The sequence below is a fragment of the Aphelocoma coerulescens genome, chromosome 2 (assembly GCF_041296385.1).
Source record: "Aphelocoma coerulescens isolate FSJ_1873_10779 chromosome 2, UR_Acoe_1.0, whole genome shotgun sequence".
Classification (NCBI taxonomy): Eukaryota; Metazoa; Chordata; class Aves; order Passeriformes; family Corvidae; genus Aphelocoma; species Aphelocoma coerulescens.
In genome coordinates, this window is record NC_091015.1 from 72,141,918 (window position 1) to 72,164,713 (window position 22,796).

The following is a 22,796-nucleotide window of genomic DNA, read 5'->3' on the forward strand; positions in this document are numbered from 1 at the left end:
GGCAGGGCTCTCCCCAAACTTTCATGTATATTTCTGGTGGGCTGCGATGGATGTGGAATTTGGAGGCTGGCCTTGTAGCAGGGTTTGCCTTAGCTCTCTGGATTTCACTGATTCCATAGCCTGCACCTCTGGGGTGATCAAGCACTGCACCAACTAAACCCAAAATTTCCCCCACATATCTGAAACATCTGTGAAATCTTCAAGTCTTACCCATGAACAGATCCAGTGAATCTGAGTGTGGAAACCAGAGGCAGATCCCCTAGGATCTGAGTCCTGCCTTACCATTTGGGCTGCCAGAAGCCATTATCCCCAGGCCCAGAGGTGTCCAGGGTAGCTAGCATCAGCTCCATGGGCATGGATGATATCCCAGTGCCTTAACGGGAGGTGCTGTGCCTGCCTTATAGGCTGTGATCCAATTCCAGCTACTACTAGACAGTCTCTGTACAGGAGATGTGTTTGTTTTGGCTCTCTCATTTTAAGTTTCAGGTCTAAATAATAAATTAAAAATACAACTCAAATCAGACTGAAAACTAAAGTTGAAAACATACAAGACAAGTAAGGTGTCACACACACCAGAAAGCTTATGTCAACCTGTTTTCTAACAGGACAAAGTAAGTAAGAGAAGTATAGAACAATCCACATTCACAGGATGCTTCACCAGAAATCAAAAGTTGCTTTAAAAGTTACTTGAGGTTTAAATCTACACTCACTGCAGTCAGCTGGAACTTTGCATATGAGAAGATGAGACATCGCAGAAGATGAAGCAGTGAGCTCTGACAATTCAACATACTATTGCAGAAAATACCAAGTCTAGATCTCATAGTAAGGTGTTTAGAACCAATCCACAAGGAGCAGAGTGGTTATGTTTGTAAGTAAGTCACAATCAGTGAGAGATTTTCTTTGATTTTGCTGTTGACCCACTGAACTGGAGCAAAGACATTTGCCTATTACAGCAATGACTTATCAGTAGGGTATTACAATAAGTGAGCGGGTGTCATACAATGGAAAATAAGCACGGCAAAGTGGTAGACATTGTTACATAAAATGCTAAGGCAAAAGCTTGAATTTTGGTCCTCCTAATACTCATTCCTTTACTTGATTACAGGAAGCAGGCTACAAAACACAACTCTGTCCAGTGAGAAATATTACAGTCAGGAAGTGCATAACAATTAAATTACTCTCATTGCTTCTCCCTTCAAAGAACAAATTCATTTTACCAAATATATATATTTTTTCATCATTTCCAGATGACTAAGGTTGTGTCATTTCTTTAATTTATTTTAAGGTTACAAAAATGTAAACAGTCTGCTAGCATTTCCTTGACAAGACAAGCATCAGTGATGACCAGATTCAGATTTTAAAAGGTTTTCCTGCATGCTTCACAGTCACATGGTGTGGTTTTGTTTTTCAGTTGCAGGTTTTACTCAGCTTGGAAATCAGCATAGTCAGTATTTCAGGATATTCAAGATTCCTGGAAACCTCTAAGAACCATAACATGTCAGGCCCTGATTTGGGAATGTGCCTACCTGTTTCACCTCAAGCACAAGACCTCACATCTTCATTACACAAAACTTTAATCAAGCATTTAACTTTGAACATACATTGAAGTGCTGTGCTGAACGAGGAAGGATCTGGACCTTTGTAAAGCGCAGCATCGTTAATTGACTGCAAAGACGGTATATCCTACAACTAGGCTCTTAATGAGCCGTGCCTGCCAGCAAGCAGCTCTGATAGCACACAGAAGCCAGCTGGTCCTCAGCAGCAGGGCACGTGGATTGCTGCATTACTCATGGGGTAATGAGTACATACACCCCTCTCTCAAGTAACTGCAGGACAGGTTGCTGCTTGCTCCAAATATGCTGGTTCCTGTGCATACCTGGCCACTAGTCACTATAATTGAAAAAAAAGAAATCTCCTTTTTAGAGTCATCTATAATACAACACTGAAGTGATTTACTTAAATGGTGGAAGAACATATAAGGCAATAAAACATCTTTTACAGCTGGTTAAGCACTCAAACAAAGCTGAGACATTTGGTAACTGCAGGAGGGTTGCTGGTGAGGATACTCAAATGCAGTGAACACTCACAGAATAAAAGGAGATAAAAAAAACAAATCTCATGCTTGCTTCCTTCATGACATTTAATCTTTTGGAGCCGCACAGAATTACAGCAGCCACTTCCCTCAGACTTTCCGCAGAAGCTGGTACCAAGAACATGCAGTTTGGGCACAAACTGAACAAAGAAAGGTTTTGAAAAGTGTAAATATGTTTGAGGATGGGTAAGTAAATAATTGATCAAAGCCACATCCTTAGTGAAAAAGAAATTCTATGATTAGGAAGTATGTTTCCAAAATATTTGCTTCAGTATCTTCAGCAACCTAACTTTGAAAAGCTGAAGAGATCACACTCGGCCACAACACAGGCATGTGCAAATCATTTGAATTCAAAGAAATTAAACCCACTACAGCAGCTCTAAATTCATCCTAAGTGTGGAATTACCCATTTTGTGCATGTAAATGTTACCATCTATCATTACATATATTATTCTGAGAGGCTAAATTGCCTGCTTAAGAAAAGTGCTCCATGGTGTCAGTGAAAACTTTGGTGGTGTTCCTCGAGGGAACGTTTGCTGTTTCTAGGCTGTAATTCTTCTCTTGTCATAGACTACCATATTACAGAGCCTGAAAGTAAAACAATCTTGAAATAATGCAGCTCCTTTAGGCTAGTCCAGATTTAAATCAAGCTTCTCACACCTTTCTCAAATAAAAAGCAAAATTAGAGGAATTTAAGCAAAACTTCATATACTTTTATTTGAATTGCAACAGATCAACTTAACACCTTTATTCCTTCTTCTTTTTCCCACACCTCTTTATACAACTTTCTTAGGTCACATTTTTACTGTGTGTACCTTCTGTGTTCTCTCCATACACTCCTCTCTGCTTTTGCATAGAGTCAAGCAATATGGGCCCTCACTTTCAGCTGGAACTTTTATAAAGCTTTTTATAAAACTTTCATGCAAATGAAAGAAAATATTTTAGCAGCTTAATCTGGTTATTGTTTCTTTGTTTCTTCTGCTCCAGCTAGCATTCCTGCTTACTTTGGATGGGTAATTGGCCTGTAGTCTCTAGTTACAAACTTTTACATGACTTAAATAAAATGCAGAGGATAGTTTAAGAAAAAAAAGTTTGGGGTGCATACTGTGTGAAAATACTTTTTCAAACTGTTCTGAAAACCATGGGCCAAATAGTGGAGTTGCTGTTACTAATAATTTATAATCTATCTCTGATGAAGAAGGTTATCTTCAATGCTTTCAGCTGCTATAGAATAGTTAGATTTCAGCACAAACATTTTGACATGCTTCTGTTACCTTATTTGTGGCATCTTGAATAAGGCCATTGCTGTTTATAATAAATAATTTCGTGTTTGAAGAATCCCTGAAAAAATCCACAACTAATGGAACACATCAGAAGACTCTCAGATTTGACATGATTTTCTTTTGTCCACTTTGAAGATGGAGTTGCTTTGGATATATTGTCAGAACCTCTTAACTAACATGTGACAAGAAAGCATATGTTCTCTTAATGTCACTATTCAAAACTGTAAATCAAGTTTCCTTTTCTTCTTTACGATTTTCAGCAGTAGTTTGCACCACAGAAGAGCAGCATAGCTCTCTGGTTCTTCCACCATCTCCAGAGTCCTGTAAATGACATCTGAAGGATGGAAACAGTGTCAGCTCTTCTATCACCACAATATTTGGATTCCTACTCATACATTCAAACAAATTCTGAGAGACTTAATTTAAACCAAGCCTGAGTACTTGTGGTTTTCTTAGTCCGCAACCAACTTCCAGGACTTTCAGTTTGCAAAAGTCATCGGAACATTAATAATATTTCTCCTTTGAATCACAGATACTCCACTCCCATTTATCCATCTTCCTGTAAACACATTTTTTGCTTCAACAGAAAGCAGATACATCCTACACATCTAAGCATCACAATCACAGTACTTCAAACCCCCCTTTAATCAAAGCTGTAGTGCCCAGGCTATTTTTATACACAGCTACCACAAGTGCCTTTTTTAGTTGTAGGGAGGAACTGCATTTTTTACACATCCCTTCCTGCTTATCAGTGCTTATCTCTGTGTAATTAACCTTCACATACACCTAATACCCAGGACTTAGAAATGACAGACACAGATGAGGCATGATGCAAGTAGGTCATTCTGGCATGACAGTGTTTTACAGCATGTCCCCATTTAAACCTGATCCCCAGGTTTACCAATATGCTCCCCTTCTTCCTCTGCCCGGGAGGATCCAAATCTGGAGTAGCATGTCCTATTCCAGCATGTTTAAAAAGCATCCGCTCTTTTCTGCACTTGCTTATTTTAGGCTACCAATAAATTCCTCCTAATGTGATGCTTTCTCTGTCCTTCTCTACTCCCACCACCTCCTTCCCTACAGGTTGTTTTTCCCCAACTGAGATTCCAGTGGGTCTTGTACACAGAACTGTAGACATACATTGATCTAAACACAGAAGTACAGTAGTACTTGATAGTGGAGAAACTGTTACAAAGAGATGATTGTAATGCTACCAGTACTTCAAGCAAGGCTTTTTTTTTTCTTTAATTCCCTCCTCCACCACAGTGGACCCTGTAAAACAAGTGTCCCCTTTCTCCCTCATCCAGCCTGATTCTGTCCTACTCTCTCTCTTGACATTACTGCAAGTCTCATGACTCGAAGACGCAGTTCCCAAAGAGAAATGCTCAAATGAGAATGTCATGACCAGTTGACCACAAATGCTACCATTATTCATCGTTAGGCTGAATTATTCCTGCCCACCATGGATCACATCATTATGCAAAGGCATGAGCTAAGAATATGGGAAAAGACTGGCAAAAGGCCTCCTTAAGAAGCATGCCAAATTTCACCAATTCATTTAAAGAACAAAGCATGTCTATCGAGGTAATCTTTATATATTCAGAATACTTTAATGTTAAAAGAAGTTCAGGTGTTTATTTCTGAAATTCCATGCACACATTTCCCTGACTTATGTTTTCAAAAGAGGGGACTAGATATTATAACAACATCAACATATAAAAAGATTCAGCTGTTTTTTCCATAGCTTCATACACTACTGTGGTCATTTCTCTTGGCAGAAACATTTTAAAAGCTGCAAGACCAGAAACAAAGTTGACTTTCAGATTTTTTTTTTACTTCTTTTTTAACTCTTTTTAACTTGAACATTGTCAGACTCATGTTTAGAAGGAATATTTAATCTTTTGTCAGTCCACGTCCTTTTTCTACGCTCTATACAGAGAAGTTAAGTTTATAACTCAAAAAAAGTATTCACTAACAAAAAAAATTAAGAAAAACCTCCCTCAAGGGAAGACTTCTTTTAAATTAGAGAGGAGACTAATCAAAGAGAAAATGACAGCAACCCCATTTCAAGGCACCACCACATGAAGACCCAGATAGCAATTACACACATACATGACAATAAGGCACACACAGCTTGAATATGCTGGAGCTGGACCGACGCGGTATTGCAGCTCAATGGTTTCATCTCCCTGCTGCCTGGGATCATAGGGGATGGACAGTTGTGGTAGGCTTTGGTACACATGCACAACCAGGAATGCTGCAGGACTGTTGTCGCCCTCACACTGTCATTAGTGACACAACTGAGGGCAAGCAGAGGAGATATGAAGGGGTACAGGAAAGAGACCACAGCTCGAGATGTGCACGTGCTGCACCTCTACAAGCAGCATCAGAGAATGCTCAGAAAAAGGAGTTACAAGCACCTGGTTTATTCAAGAAATGCAGGATCTGAAATGAAGCCACCAAAGGATCCCATCTGTGAGCACGAACACATAATACCTGATTTCAAACTGACCAAGCACAAAGCCTCCTGAAAACACCAGACTGCTTTGCCAAGGAACAGCATTAGCAGCACAAGCTTTACTTCTCCCCTTTCTGCCTCCATGGTCTGCGTCCTTGGTGTGTTCCCCACAAGAAGAGGCATGGAGCAGAGTTGCTGCAGGAAACACACAGGAGAGAAGCAGCAGCAGCTGCAGTGCAGCTCCCCAGCCAGCTCAAGGCTTCACCTTGCACTGGCACTAAATTTCCCCTTGACAAGTTGTTAAACAACCACCTGACTACAGCCAGCCACCCTCAGGGACCAAGTCTAAGTGTGTTATTGCACATTTATGCAAGGCAGGTTCTCAGATTTGAAAGTATTTTTATGTAATAAAAGATAAAAACAAATTTACCACACTGAGAGATTAGGTGCATATATTTACAGATAAATACCACCTCCCAAAGAAGTGGCTTAATGCTTAAAATATTTTGACAGAATGGCATGTTGCCCACAGGCCTCACAGGTTGCTTGGAAAGCAGGAGTAGAAAGAGACGAATAGCAAAGGTTTTGTTAATATGTTCATCTTCCCTATACCAGCTAGTTTGGCTTGATTAGCAACCTCAGGAAAAAGAGCAGGAGGCACAGAGAGGGAGAAGAACCTTTAAAGCTGCACTTACCCAAGGTTTGTATCATGCTCAGGTTTCTAACCCTTTAACCATGCTCTAACCTTTTGCCAGTAAAACACACTCAGCAGTGTCCACAACAAAGAAATCAGACCTCTTTACAGCAGCTGAAAATGTGATTTGCCTCCTTCATCTGCAGGCAGTATTAAGGGGCTGGGGCGCTCTCCTAGCTGTGCTGCATCCTCAGCACACACAGAGGCACTGGGAAGGGGAAGAGGGGAGGAAGAGGGGAAGCTGCTCTCCCTAACCTGGGCACAGAAGCCATAAAAAACTGTGCACTATGTGAAGGCAAGCAGCCTACACAGCATGCTGGCAAAGTAATGTTTGAGGATGGCAAAAAGCTACACTCTGATGAGGTTGTTTAAAGGCCACCCGCAGGCCTAACAAATAGTGGACTTAGGGAGAGATGGAAGAAGTTGCTTAGGCCAAAGGAAAGGAAAAATGTCTTGAAGAAAAAAAAAATCAACAGAACACCTCTTCTCCCATCCCATTTTTTTCCCCTTCTGAAATGTTGAAAAGAAAAAGCCTCACATTTGGTAATCCTGCCATAACATTCCTAGCAGGTAGGGAAAGACAAATATAGGGGAATTCCATTTACCCCAAAGGTTGGATTTTGTTTTATTTCAGTTCACTTTACCTTTTTTTTTCAACCTAAGACTTTGAACTTTTTTTTTTCTTTAATGTTGCAGGAAACCCTACAGAAATCATGTCCAGGTTTAATCCCTATGCCAAGTTCTCCTCCTCTGTGCTTCACATGCTGCTTATTCAGTGCACGCCTCACTCACCCAGAGCTCCTCCACACCACCCTGCTGAGACCCAGGGTGAGGGAATAAGAAATGACTCAAGCACCTCCCACTAATGTTGCAGCAGTTACTCATTTCCACTGCTATTCTGAAGTCAAAATAAACCCCAAAATTAACAAAGTACATCAAGAGAGTGCTATCTGAGAGCACGACAAAATGGTTGATTATTCACACTTCACTGGCCATTTTTGCTTCCTGCACCATTTTTTCGCCCTTCCCTTCTGCGAGAAACCATCCCTCTTCCCACTACCACCTCCCTCTTAGGAGGGGTTGCAAAAGACCCCAGGGCAGCAGAGTGCAGATGCCAGAGCCCGACCTCCATCCGTCAGTAGCCCGTCAGTGGCCTGACCTCCATCCATCGCCAGCCAGGCTCAATGTGTGAATGAGGTTTGGTGCCGGTTTCCATGGCAATGACACCTCACACTGAGTGCACGCCACCCACAGGGCTGGTTTTTGCACAGAGGTACACAAAACAATAGACTAAGCTTAGGACATATAGCTAAGCTTAAGGCATGTAAGGAGGAGCCACCACTGTCACATGAAGGCAGGGCATCTCTCTTAATGTTTTCCCATGACTGCCTCTTTTTTTTTCTGCAGCAATCTGTCCTAAGCAAGAATTGAAGAGCACCAGTTTCAGCAGCTCATACATATATGTTTCTGTACACAGTCGTACATGCTTGCAGATGGGAGAGACCATGCCATCTATATATGGTCAAACAGTATTTCCAGTGACCCCTCTTTACCCTCTTATGTCTGAGAGAGTTTCTTAAGGGCTTTCCTCAGAACCACAAAGCCGGAGCTTTAATTCCTGACCTATTTCCAAAGCTCAGCGAAAGCCAGCACAGATGTATGTTCACCCCAGAAACATCCAGTGATTTTGTAAAGCAATTTAAAAAAAAAATAAATCTGAAGTTGCAAGGCTAAGCACTCTGAAAGCTCTTGGATCAAAAAAGTCATTAGGAAAAAAAATAGCTATTGTTTGGTTTAATGTTTTCCATTTTAAAAGAAAGTGATTTTCATTAGATGAAAGAGCTTAATGGTTTGAACAAAAATCTAAGGGTTTCAAACCTCCAGCACAGGTGTAGCATTTGATAGCTCAACATTTCCTAAGCTGGTGGAAGGGCAGAAAACTCACATTTCATAGGACATCCCTCAGCTCCACCACCTTCCTGCCTCACTGCTGCCAAAGGGCTTGAGACATCCCTTGGAGACATAAATTCCTAAATTCAGGTATGCAGCACTCTGCGCAAGAGCCCGCAATACTGTACACTGCACATCAAGTTTCTCTTCTCCAAGTCCCATGTCTGGGCTGGCCACTGCTGGATCAATCATTCCCCAGAATCAGGCAAGAAATTGATCCATTTTCTCAAGTCATAAAAATATTTTCCTGCCTTGATAACATTGGACTGTGAAGACCTTTTTCCAGAGCCGAATATCTTACTCAACCATGCCAAGTAACAAACATACTATTCAGGGCTTTTTAGCTCTCTCACATAACTGTCTTCCACAAATGCCAGACATCAAAGACTAGTGTTGCCTGATGAGCCATAACTGACACAATGACAACCAAGTATCTCATATCATCATATAATCTTTTTTTAAGCAGTGTGGCAACCTTTCCAGCTATGCACATTTCCTTTAGACATTTCACTTTAAACTCAGTGAAATTAATTTTAAAACTGGCAGTTTAGTATAATGAAGCATTTGTGAGAGCTGTAATGTCTTTTTCTCATTTTGCTCCTAATCAGTTCCCATAATTTGCACTTAATTCAGATTATCAATGTACCACTATTATAAATGGGAGAAAATTGCACAGTTTGACTGTAAAAGATTAAAAATACTGCTGAAAACCTAGCAGGTAAAATATGAATGCACAAAACAATCAGAAAATTCTCACAGCTGGCTTGAGAAAGTGGACATGAATATATTGAGAGTTCCCAAAACCCTTGGTCTCTTTCTTTCACATACTATATGGAAGAGCATGCCAAACTTCCCACTTCGGGGGGAGGAAGTAAACCACATGCCTTCCATAAATACCACTCTCCTCCCTTAAGTAAACCCTGTGCACTCAGCCTGTGACTTTGCTACAGTTTAAATATTTTGCTAACCTTATGCTATATTTTCAGCACAGCAAAAACCAACACTGCAAAACATCTGCCCCCAAGTTATAAGTGGGAGTGATTAAGAGGCAGCTTTTCTTCTGTTTAGCAAAAGGGGTGCCCTCGCTAGGAATGCAGCCCAATTCATCCCAGGTCATCTGGAATGGCTCGGCTCAAAGGTCCCGCTATTTACCCACAGCTAAGAAATTGCCTGGCTACGCTGCCTTTATAATGAAGCTGGCTCACCCTGCACAAGGGAAAGAGAGAGAATAGCATCAAAAGAAACAGCCTTACTGGGACTTTTAAATGAGAAATCAGCTGAACAAGCTGCTATCCAAGGAAAGAGGAGGAGGTTCCCTTGCACACATTATACTATTTAATTAATTAAGGCACATAACCAGAAGCTGTTTGAGTGCAAAGACACAGCTCGACTGAAACGACAGGCTGGTCCAAAGCTGCTCACCAGACTCGGTTTGGCTGCATCTGGGAAGACACAGGCACCAGGAAAGGCCACGTTCAGTCTGCTACAGAAAAGGCAGACATCTTCTGCCTTTAAGCTTTGCATGCCCCACAATACCCTCAGCCACAGAGTGGATCAAAGACCAAAGGATGTTGACAAGAAATCAGCACCCACCCAGCCCTCCTGTAACTCTGACCCTCAAAAGTGAATGTATTAGCACTTTGCATCTTTGGACAGGCCATTCTGGAGGCTATATATTATATATGTCTCCTTTTCCACTCTCTTATCAACAAAACATTGTTCTTGCTTTTAAAACCTCAGCGATAGGGAGATTAAAAGTAGGGCAATAGGGAGATTACAATGACAAATACACCAAACCTGACCTTTCAGTATAGGAATTCTGGGTTGCAAAAAGCAGGCTCTGGGTAATGCAGTGTAAAGAGGAAGAAGCAGAGATAATCAGATAGGTCAACAAAAAAAAAAAAAGGTGAAAAAAACCCAACCGCACCTCTGAATAACTGAATTAAAAGAGTGAAAATTGTAGTCTTTTGATCTGTCTGTATCACAGACACAGCTATCAACAATCAAGCTTGCTTAAAAATTGGGGTGGTTAAAATAATTCTCTCAACCCCTTATTTGCATTGGAGGAGGATTCAGCAATATAACACACAACGATTCTGCTTTCAGTATTTTCCTTCACAAAAAATGGCTAGAAAGTTAGTAACAAGAAAACAAAAGCTGAGTCATAGCTGATCATATCATAACAGATAGCTTGAAATTTAAAAATAAATTAGGAAAATATCTGCAAATAACCCCAGACAAAAGAACAACAAAACAAACACACAAAAAACCCAAACCAAAACCAAACACACCACAGAAGTAAAGCCCCCTGCAAACACTGTTGGCAAATTACCATTTACATGTTGGCTACCTCAGATTTCTAAAATCCAGCAGCCTACCTGGGTTCCCACCACATATATCTACATAGGTTACATAGAAAAACTTTCCCTTTGCCCTAGTAATGTTTCATCTAGGGTCACAAAGGATGTCACTTCCCTCTACCTTCTTCACCAATTTTCCCATAAAGGAGGAAAAGAAAATTTAAACTATAAAACAGCTATTTCTAGACCAGGAATGTGAATACTTTGCTAGCTAGAGCTGACTATGATCTGAGCTCATTCTTTGCATTTCCTACCAGAGGTAGCGGCCATGGCTGCACAAATCTTTCCCAGAGTAGAAGGCATTCCTGGGTTCCTCATTCAAAGGCTCTGATTGCCCCCTGTGATATGACCTGAGTCTTTCTTTAAAAAAATAAAAATCAATGTTTCAGCATTCTTGATACATGCTGCTAAGGCAGACCCCACAACAGAGCCGGAAGGGCACACCACAAGTCAAATTCTTCATACATTTTAATTACAGTTTACACAAAGTGAAAGGCAGGTTAATAAGCTCAGTTCATAAAAAAAAAATAATAAGAAATGGCATTCTTGTATGGAAGAACAGGGGACTTAGCCTTCAGAGGGCTGATCAGAAAATATGTATTACATCCAAGAGTTACCTATAGTCCTCAGCTGCAAAAGAGGAGGGAGCAAAAGGGGCAGGGAATGGAGAAAGGAACAAGGGACCTTATTTAATAAAATCCTTTTAAAAAGAAGTGCTTCTCATTAAACTGGTCCCTCTATACCAGAGCAGCAGATTCAAAGGGTTTTCTCCCATGTGAGCTTTTTCGAGACCATTGAACACACGCAAATCTGCAGACAGAGGAAGCAAAAGAAAAGCATTTCAAGCAGCAAAGCTGGAAGAGCAGACAATAGGTGCCACCTCCAGATAGCGAGGAAGCACTTTCCCGAGAGACGCCTGGCCACCCATATTTAATGTGGGTAACTGAGAACACGCTCCACTCTGGCCAATATGAGACCCACCACTACAGCTGCTCTCTCAAAGCACTGGGTGGCCCTGAATGCTTTTAAATGGAAAACATGAACTCAGAGATCTGGGTGGTGTTCCATGCGCAGCGGCCCGAGAAGGAGGGGGAGGCGGGGCTATCCCCTGCCAAACCCTGAGTCATAGCCCTGTGCCAGGGAGTCCCATGCAGAGCCCAGTGCACTGAGGTGCTGGCCTGAGCATCAAGGGAACGCCACCCCAAACCTCCTGGTAACACCACCAAAATTACCCAGTTGTGACACATCCTTTCATACATCATGTTTTGGCTACCCAAAGTGTGACACTACTGTTTTTGTGTAAGCAGAGAGCATGAGAAAGGCGCTGTGAGCCAGGCTTACTCACCCTTTTCCTCACCCCATCTTCACAGCTCCACATCTAGGGTTACTCATCACAGGTCCTCACCTGTCCCTTGGAGGTGGCTCTGCCTCCAGTCCTTCATACTAAATTTACTTCTGAATGTGCAGTGGGGAGTGTTAACACATGATTTGGTCTATGATTAAAAAGAGATTACATTTTTCCCACCAAACAGGGTGAAAGGGAAATTATAAAGTTGCATCCAGAAGAATATCATTTCCAAGTTAGACACCTTCAGTTTTAAAAAACCCTATGAGGTTCTAATTTATTAATGAATAGCTGCTGTCTTTGTAATTTTGTCATACTTATTCCATTACTGTCTGACACTTCCTATTGTCACTGCTTGAATTTTTAAACACTTCCACATGACTAGTGCTAATCTCCATGTTACATGGAGGACTGCTAATAAAAGGATAGAGATGCATGAGTGTATAAGAACGATTATAGCTAAACGTGCTCTAAAGCCTGCTCTTAACATCTCTCAATTTCTAGCATTTCTCCCTTCCCTCTAACTCCCAGCATCTGAAAGGAAAAGAAAAATGAAAGAAAGATATTTTTCTCCTTTATTTTGGGCTTGAATGGGATTTATTTCTGATCAGGAGAGAAAAAGGTAACTCCTCAAAGCAAAAGGGTTCCTGGAACAGGGTGCAAAGATGCAGGACTCTTGTGTGAAACAAACCTTGGCAAGCAAACAGCAAGCTTCGTATCTTGATTTTTCTTTCAGAAAATCTTGTAGAACTGGTACAACAACCTATTGTGAACAGCTGCTTTAAGGATACTACCTCACAATAAACAACCTCTGATTTAAACACAGGACTACATTCACCTAGACAGTCTTTTATTTGTTTATTCCCAAGGATTTCAACACCTCTTTTACCCAAATTCTCTGTACCACAGATTTTCAGCAGGTAAGTACAAAGACCTTATGATTTGAAACTACTGTTAAAGCATCTTTTAAAATTCATATTTTTTTAAAGTCCTCCTATCCACACCTTTTAAGAACAATCGAGGAACAAGACTGACTCTCCACTTCCCTCCTAGCCTGCTCTATTGGGTTTGTTTCCCATCCCCAGATTAGGTCTTAGGTGCTTCTTACTGGCCCATCTAATTCCACACACACTACCTTAAAATAGCTTAAATGCATAAATGTGAGCAGGAGATTTTCTTAAAATTCTATGAAATTTACACCTTTACCACAAAATCACCATGGTAAGCAGGGACAACTGACCCTGGCTGCTCCTTAAACACATGTATTTTGTGCAATCAACATTGTTTTTCACTGCCTCATTCCAATAGCACCTTCTCTCTGGTCTCTGTGCACTGTGTTCACCTGGAAAGCCCTTGATCTGTTTAACAGTTTGCAAGTAGCTCTTGCACTTGGTGTGTTGGGTGAAGAAATATTCTCTACTTCACTGTGGTCCCCTATGTCCAGGTAAATGGGGCTCAGCTTATTTTGTATTTCTGTCTTCTCAAATAAAGAGGACCTGCATTACAGTAGCTCTGCTTTACACCAAATGAAAAGAGGCAGTAGCGAGCATCACTCCTAACCAGTCAATGGCACACCAAGAGAGCTCACTGATGCAGAGAGTAGGTTTAGATTTGATATTGGGAAGAACTTCTTTACTAAGTGAGCGGTGAGGCACTAGAACAGGTTGCCCAGAGAAGATGTGGATGCCCCATCCATGGAAGTGTTCAAGGACAGATTGGATGGGACTTCAAGCAACCTGGTCAAGTGAATGGTGTCCCTGCTAAGACAGGAGAGTTGGAACTAGAAGATCTTTGAGGTCCCTTCTAAACCAAGCCAGTCTGCGATATCTGACAGGCTTGCATGGCACACCTGCTGCAAAGAGAATGGCTAGCACAGCTGCTAAAAAACATTGCTTAGTTGTTTGCATATTAATCTAAGAGCAATCCTGAGCTGAAAACAGTCCGTAAGAAATAGTTTTGGCTTTCTATACTTCCACAACTCCCTCCACCCCAAATCCAAACTCACAGTCAGCCCACTTGGCATCCAGCCCTTACTTCCAGAAAAAGTAGCATTTCTAAATGCTACTCCTGCAACTAACAGTGCTGCACATAAGTCAGAGCTGTCCAATTTTAGTACAACTGGCATATACACTGACAATTTAACAGCAGCCCTAAAGCTATGTCTAGCTTGCATATGCACACCTATTTACATGAATTGTTACCAAAAGAAATTCAAACCATCATGAGAGCTGATTGTTCCCGTGATTTCTCTTCAACATTAATGAAAAGCCTGCAAGCAAAAAAATGTTCTTCTCACCTTGAAATGACAGGGAAACTGAATATGGAGACCAGGCTTTGAGGGCTATACACAGCTTTTAAATTCAACCTGGACCTCCCAAAACAAAGTTTTCTAAACTCAAAGGCCCTCAGATCTCATCTACTGAGCTCTTTCAAATATAGGACAAAGTCTAAAATGTACTACTCTTCTCACTATAAAGAAAGAAATATAGCCAATCCTCCAGGCAATGTTTTGAAAATTTATTCCTTCGTGTCTTTATATTTAAATAATGACATTTGTCAAAAACTTACAATGAATTGCATTTAAGACCTTTCAATTCGCTTTAGGTAACAAGATCACACTACCAGTGGTATCTTTATTCATCCCTAGGAACCCCCAGGTAAACTGCCAAAAAGGACAAAAAACTCTGAAAGTCATGAGGCAACATGATCTACTTGTCCAGGGATAAAAGAAGAGATCTTCTGATCATGACCCTTGTGCAGGTCCAGTTTAGAATGTGAATCAATTTTCTGAATGCAGGGATTGAGCCTAAAATGGCTCGCACTGGCATGGTGCCCTAGTATAATATAAAGCAGTAACTGCTTACTTTCTAAACCCCTCTCTTTCATTCCTCTCCTCAAGGAAATAGTTACAGGTGATTTTTTTTCCAGAGAAGATACCTAATTGCCTACTGCAGTCTCAGATCAAACAGGTATTTGCATGCTTTATGTCTACAAAGTTACTTCTGGGCACAAAATAAGGGCTAGACCAAAGCTAGCTTAACCAGTTTTTGACAGCCAAATATACACCAACCAGCCTTATTGCCTATTTTGCATTTTGCACAGTGTTGATTCACAATTGTAAAAAATAAAACAGTGCAGTCACAGCAGAGTTATGTTGTAAAACATAATTTGAAACATATCTGCCCATTCAATTCATGCACAATATTCAAATGCCAGGCTGATTTTTCTCTCTGCCATGATAAGGGCACATGCACAAAGCAGAGGAGCTCATGAATTCAGAGGCCAGCAGGTGCTCTTGGGAACTGCCCTGATAGGTACTTCTGGTGCATGGGAACCACCTTGCACTACTTCAGATTAACCATAGGTCAAAAACATGTACTGAGGCAGTAAACAACACTGAATTTATAATGAACTCACCCCATACTAATTTTTTTTTATAGCCACAGCCACAGTTAGGGGCACTAGCACTGAGCTGGCTCCTCTCCTCCTGTTATTTTAACACTCATATCCTTCCACCTGTTCTCACCTGTCCCGTGGGATGAGAACACATTGCACAGTTGCAGGTAAATTTTGTCACATTTGCCTTTTTATACTTTGACAGTGCAACAAAATGGAATTATCCTACATAATAAATACCACCACTGCACTTAACCTCACAGAGGTCTGCCAGCCTCCTTTTCCCCCATGCAAGGCTATGATAAGCAGCAGTAAGAGCACACTGCCCTTGCTTGATGAGGTTACTCCCTGAAGTTTAAGCCAACAATAAATAAACCTGTAATATTGACAACTAGGATTTCTATACGAACTTTGTGAAGTTTATACATACCTCAGCAAGTTTGAGGATCTGTAATCCTTAAACTGTTTAAAGCTTGTAACATTTTCCTGAACTCAAAGATTAACATCTGTTCTAATTTTCTTCATTCAATTCCACTTTTTGAGTTATCAAAGTTCATAAGATTGCCTACCAGCCAATCTATAAGCAACTGAAACATTACTCTGACCCCAAATGACAGGCAACCTATGGTATACTTTACCAGAACTTTTAAAGTTAATTTTTGACCTTTCCTTTATTCCTTCACTTTTCTATATTCCCCAGTTACTTTATACTTTGTCTTCAGTTTCTACTCCTTTTGTTTCTCCTCACACGGTACTTTTGTCCTTTTTTTCAGAAACTTGTGCTCTGTTCCCATCTCCCACATCTATATTATTGTCTCTTACTGAGCAGAGCTGAGCAGTCAAGATGCAGCTAAAATCTAGAGCTAACATTGTCCAAATGGATTTCAGGTAAAGAAAACAATTCTTCTATCACTAAGAGCAACATTGTATAGAATGCACACACGATTAGAGAACTTGCTCATAGGGAAAAGAAAGTGGATTCCATCTGTGTGGAAGTTATCCTTACACTAGACTCTGCTTTTAAGTGAATATTGAGATGCTAAACATAATACAATTTCACAGAGATTTCATAAAATACTAGCTATGCTTAATCATGTGAGTCACTTTTATTTTTAAGCTGTATAATAGTTAGTATTTTCCCTCCTCACTTCATTTGCTAGAAAAGATAAGGTGTTACCATCACCCAATACCAGTCTGCACTTGTATGGTATTTAAGTTGCAAGTTTCTATTTCAATTTTCTGACCTTCTGCCAGTGATATCTCTTCCCTGGGCTGTTAAAGTAAGATGCTGGATCTCCAGAGAGTGCAATGTGAGTTACCATTAGTTACAAAAGTGCTTAATGTCTTGATGAACCAAGGGGTTTGAGAAAGCACAGACCTAAATCTACAAAACTAGAAGCCTGTCAAAAGGTGGCCTGCTGAATGAACAGCAAATTAAAGTGATCAGTAACAGTGTCTGGACTCCCAGTATCCATTCTATATCCTTTGCATCAGGAATAAACAGAAATTAAAAAGTCACAGAATTGTTAGAGTAGAAAGGGACCTCTGGAGATCATCTTGTCCGACCCCCGCAAATATTGACTTCATCTGCAAATTCGGTTACCAAAATATTTTAATTAGGTGCTCAAATATGGAATAATATGATTATTGGCAGGGAAGCTTTTTACAGTTTGTTTGGAAGTTTTACACTGTCTTAGCAATTTGGGTGAAATGCCAGGGAAAATAACAATTACAAAAGAAGACTGTTCTCTTGCAGATGCCAACTGTACTTCTTTGAGTCACAGGGAACCATCTGGTCATCTGGGCTTGATGTTGTCATGATGTGCTGTGATATTATTAGACTGCTTAGCTTGATGCACGAGAAGGATACAGATTTAAGGTAAATCAAAACATGTCCCATATACACATATTTTTGATGTCCAACTATGTATTACTTTGGGGGTTGAGAGCTTAAGGATTAATTTCACTAATTTCACATTGAATGAAGCCAAGACAAAACCTTCTCAGTCCAACAATTTTTGAAACAGCAAAGGTAGATTTAGAATTGATCTTCAGATCTTTTATTTTCACAAAAAAAACCCAAACCAAAAAAAAAAAAATAAAACAAAAAAAACCCCCACCCCCCTTAACAAAACTTTGCTCAAATATATCAATCTACTACTTCCACTGTAATTCCTCTCTGTCCCTCTTACACACACAAAGCTCTCACAATCCCCTCTTCTCAAAACACAATTTCAACATCAGCTACCAGTGTATTGCTCCTAGATGTAAGAAATGAGCTTTTTACAGCAAGAATAATCATTCACTGGCACGACCTCTCCAGGGACATGGCAGAGTCCACACTGCTGGAGGTTTTCAAGATGCAAGAGGACAGGGTGCTAGACAATCTGACCTTCCTTTCCCAGGAAGAAATAAGAGCTACAGCTAACATCTAAAGTAGCCAGTAAGAGCATCTTCCCCGTAATTTGTGTTTTAGAAATCACAGAAAACAGAGGAGCAGTATGTAAGTAGAAAGACTTGAAAACATACTTCAAAAGAACTTTTTTTACAGAGGCACAAGGGGTTTTTTTCCCACAATATTTACCATGAAGCAACAGGCAAAAGAGAATTACATATTTGAGGAATAACATGTTTTTAAGCTGCAAGAAGTAAATCACCTAGAACGTGTATACCCTCCAAGGAAAATTCTACTATACAGGATAGTCACTGCAGATTACTGCTGCTGTGCTATTTCCAAATGTTCCTTTTTTGAAGGTAAGTGGGAAAAAAAAAAGTTCAAGATGGTGGCAGGCAGTGATTTGAAGCTAATTTTGTACTTTCATCCCCTTTTCCTCTATTCACCTTCTTTTCACCCAAAGTCAAATTTTCCTGTAAGACAATTGGTGCTTGCCCAGGAAACATATTGTAAAAAGCTGCAAAATGGGTAGGTCATGACCATGAGCCAAATCTTAAGGAGAAACAACAGAAAGCATCTCAAAATCCCAACCTAGGTTAGCATGCTTCTGAACCAATGTCAAGGTTATGACATGTATCAAAAACCATACATAGAGTTCTTTTGATGTTGAAAAAACCAGTTTGTGTCAAATGAGCTGGGAACGACAGTTACTTTATTTGTCTCATGTTACTACTTGTCTGCATCGTTGTATGATTTTGATATATAAGAAGTATAATAAGTTTAAATGAGCAGTTCTGGTTCTTGCAGACAAGATAATTATTTATGACTTTTTATAAAGAATTTCTTCCAGCGAAGATGTTAGGATGTTGACTTCAGTTCAGTGATTCCTCCTCTTCCCCTTTCACTCTGTCCTGCTTGAGGAGAGATGAACATGTGTGGAAAAGAAGGGATAAAGATTGTCTTTGAACAACACAGAGAGGCTGGGGACAAAACTATCAGAGATATATAAATATGAAATAAAGAAGAAATGAAGATTATAGAATTTTTAAATTACTACTGCAAATAATAAGGAGAGGGAAACATTAAGAAGTCAGCAGCTAAAAGCAACTGCCATGTTAATTAATATCAACGTTATGGTTACCAGGGCAATAACAGCTTCCCTAACTTTTCTTCTTTTAGTATATTTACTTTTTTCACTTTCTTTTTAGTAGCTTGAAAACTTAAGAATCTCTGTTGGTATAGAGCACCTTCAAGCACTGGAGGGTTCTCTGGGAATCCTCTATGTTCAGCATGGAGTTGTTAGACTCACTTCACACACTTTTTACCTTCTCAAGGGTTCACAATGTTAAAGTGTTTTAAAAGCTAGAGCTCCATATCTTTCTTTCTAACATTCATTGCATATTTCTAGCACTTGAAAGCCCCTAAAAACTTGTTCCCTCAAGAATCATAGTCCCATTTCAGGACCAAAAGGGCACATACTTCCATCTGTACGGTCACCCTTGAAATCAATGAGCAATGCAAAGCTTTCTCCCTGTAGAGATTAAACAAACCACACAAGTTTGTTCAGACCAAGCCTGGGAACAGAAACCAGGTCTTTTGCATGACTGCACGATGCATTACTGAAAGGTTACTGTGCTGACCTTTGGTCTTGGTCACAAAACATTACAGATAATCCCCATTTTGATTAATATATTTTGTTTGGGTTTTCTTTAAGGCTTGGCCTGCTGCTTATTTAAATTATTCTCAGGTACTCCTGCCCCTGTACCAGTGCCTATCTGCACTGTCTGGTGGGGAAGAGCTGTTGCATTGAATCTCAGAGAAGGTGCAACCTTTAGAATTATATTAGGCTGAAAATTGAATTGAACAAACAAGAAGTGCTACTGCTCCACTGCTTGGGTGATTTCAAAATAACCTGCAGAATTGCAGAAAAGCATTTCTACAGCTAGGAACAATAAACATGTTGGAGGGACAGAGAGAAGCAGCAGCGTGTGCATAGCAGTGTCTTTCACTAGGATTTCCCAAAAGCAGCTTGGGGAAGTCCCACTGTGGGGAGAGGAAGCTGGTGCACACTGAAGAGGAATGCTTGAGTGGAATAAAGTTATGCTAATCGTAAGGCTGTGAAATATGCACTGCCCAGCTGGAGGCAGAAATCAGAGCGCTGCTGTTACTGAGCTGAGTGCAAAGAGAAGAAATCTAGATACAAGACTGAAAATTTCTGGAGAATTCCACATTGTGAGAACACACAAAGAACTAAGATTTGCTAAAACTGATAAAGTCTGTAATTTAATTAAATCATCCCAATAGTATCTTAGTGCTCTACTGAGAATTACAAAAATGTTTTAGACTTTTTTCAAAGACTATTTTGAGAAAATATTAAGAGCTTTTTTGTTGTTGCTTTGCAGAATCATACTAGAGCCAGGATTATGATCCAAATACCATCACAGCTTCACAGTCAGACAAAAAGTATGAACAAAAATATTTTGTATACAAGAACATATTAATTAAAAAAAAAACTTTCAAAAAGGTAATAGAAAAAATATTGGCAGCTGTCCTACAGCATCAGAAATACACATGCACCAATACATCCTAAGGACTGCATAATGTAACTGCCAACTACAACCATAAACATATGACCTCATTCATTAAAGCATGATCTCAAAGCCCATGCCCTGTATCTACTTTCTTTAAATTAGCTGACATTGAGGACAGATTCCAGATCTGAGGAGGCCAACCTAGCTTTAAAGTGTTTGCAATGCTGCTCCAGAAGCTGTTTTGATTTTTACCACCAGGCTGCTAGATAAATTCTAATCTCACCATCAATTATGAAAGATTCTTATGACAACCTTGATTTTACAAAATTAGGTTATCTTCCAGCCTGTGGACATTTTCCTGTTGCATTCTGGGTTAATCCACGTGTGGAGCTCACTTCTGTCAGAATGACAAAAACTAATTGATTTTGTTTCATGGGGTATTCTTATCAATGCTCTCCCCTGCTCTTAGCCAGTCTTTGACTGATAGGGTGTTAGAGGAAAGGTCCATTAATTGATTTGTAAATAATTACAGCTAAGTCTTCACTTTTGACTAGATATCAATAAAGGCCTATCCTTTTTTCACTGTTGAATGCTTTTAAATAAGCCTCAGTGTCCAACTTTCAGCCACAAAATTCATTAAAATCATTAGATACTTTCAGAGTAGCACCCACTGGTGATAGCAGAGGCAAGAGTGTGTCAGCATTTCTCTTATACCACTTATAGGGATGGATTAGAGAGAAGCAAAATAAATAAACAAATAACAAGCCTAGGGGAAAAAAAAAGGCAAATCAATTATTTCTAAAAGAGGGATTTAATTTTCAGACCTGGTGGAATTTCATCACCTGTACAGAGTAAAACAAAAAACAAAACATATGCAGTAGTTGGTACACGTGTTCCTCCACACACAAAGAGTATGTGTTTGTTATCTGTGGGCGCACATGGATGCACGTAGTCTGTCCACACATGCTCCCAGCAATTTTTGAACCTGTTGACTACATTCAGACACATTTAACAAAGACCTGGAGTCTCAAAGCTAGTAAGTTCCCACAGACTTTTTGAAAATAAGCAGCAGGGTATGTGCAAGGGGGACCTACTTAGCGCCCCGATGGAGCAGGAGTCTGCAGAATGAGCTCCGCAGCACTGAACACTTGAAAATTACACCCATCTGGGGAAACAGACACAGCCAAAGAGGCTAGAAAGTAGACACATACACACACACACCCTCCCTGGTCTCTAGGCCCCCAAGTGAGGCGACAAAGTAGCAGTCAGAATTCAACACGTCCATCAGCATCTGTTCTCAGATACCCAGGTTTCATTGGTTTTAACAGTTTTGGGTTTAAGGTTCCCATCTTCTCCTTAGCACCTCATGCATAACAGAAAACCCTGCACACGAATGTGAGTTTTCAGACGAAAGTAGAAACTCAAATCTGAAAAGTAGCTATAGTATCTTAGCGACCCTTTCATAGGCTGTTAATATATTGAAGCTGCAATAAGACCATATTGAAGTTTTTACACACACAAAGTACAAATACCATTAATAAAAGCAACTGCACCATATTTTGAGACTGCATTTCAAGTGGTCAGCACAAGGCAAGGGAAGTTATATTTAACTCCCTGTACATAATGCCAACAAATGAGATATATAGTCATATCAGGAAACTGCCCGTTCAGCATTATAAAACAACTGACCAGAAAACCTTCTTTATTGCTGCTTTCCAGTGAGAGCCACCTGCTTCACATTAACAAGCACATAAGCTTTCTACCTAGGTCAACAGAAGAGAAAGGTGCTCCTACAACAACCATGCAAGTTTACTGTACTATTTTTGTTCTAGTATCTGTTCCAGTTGAAAATCCATGCTTTATACCTGACCAATATCTATGAGACTTTCGATTCCCCCCACCTTCACTAGCAACCTTCCAGAAAGAGCTTAAGCTGCAATGCACCTTAACTAAAAAGGTGTGTGCCAGCACACCATCAGGCCCATGTACAAAGCACAGAAATAGCAGAGATTTGTGGGTTACAGCCTCTCTCCTGTGACATTTCCCATTATACGCCCAGCCAGCGCATGCTGAGCATCCCACACATTGAGCCATTTCAGGTACATTGCTCACAGGGTAAATGTATGAGTCACTCTCACAGCACATTTGCCCTAAGACTTACCAAGAGAATTCACTAAGAGGAAAAATCCCCCTTGTTCTAATAGCAGAAAGTTGGAAAGCTCAAAGATTCCCAGTCTCATGGATCCAGGGGAGGCCATAGCTGGGGACAGTAAAATCACACTTCTCCAGGTT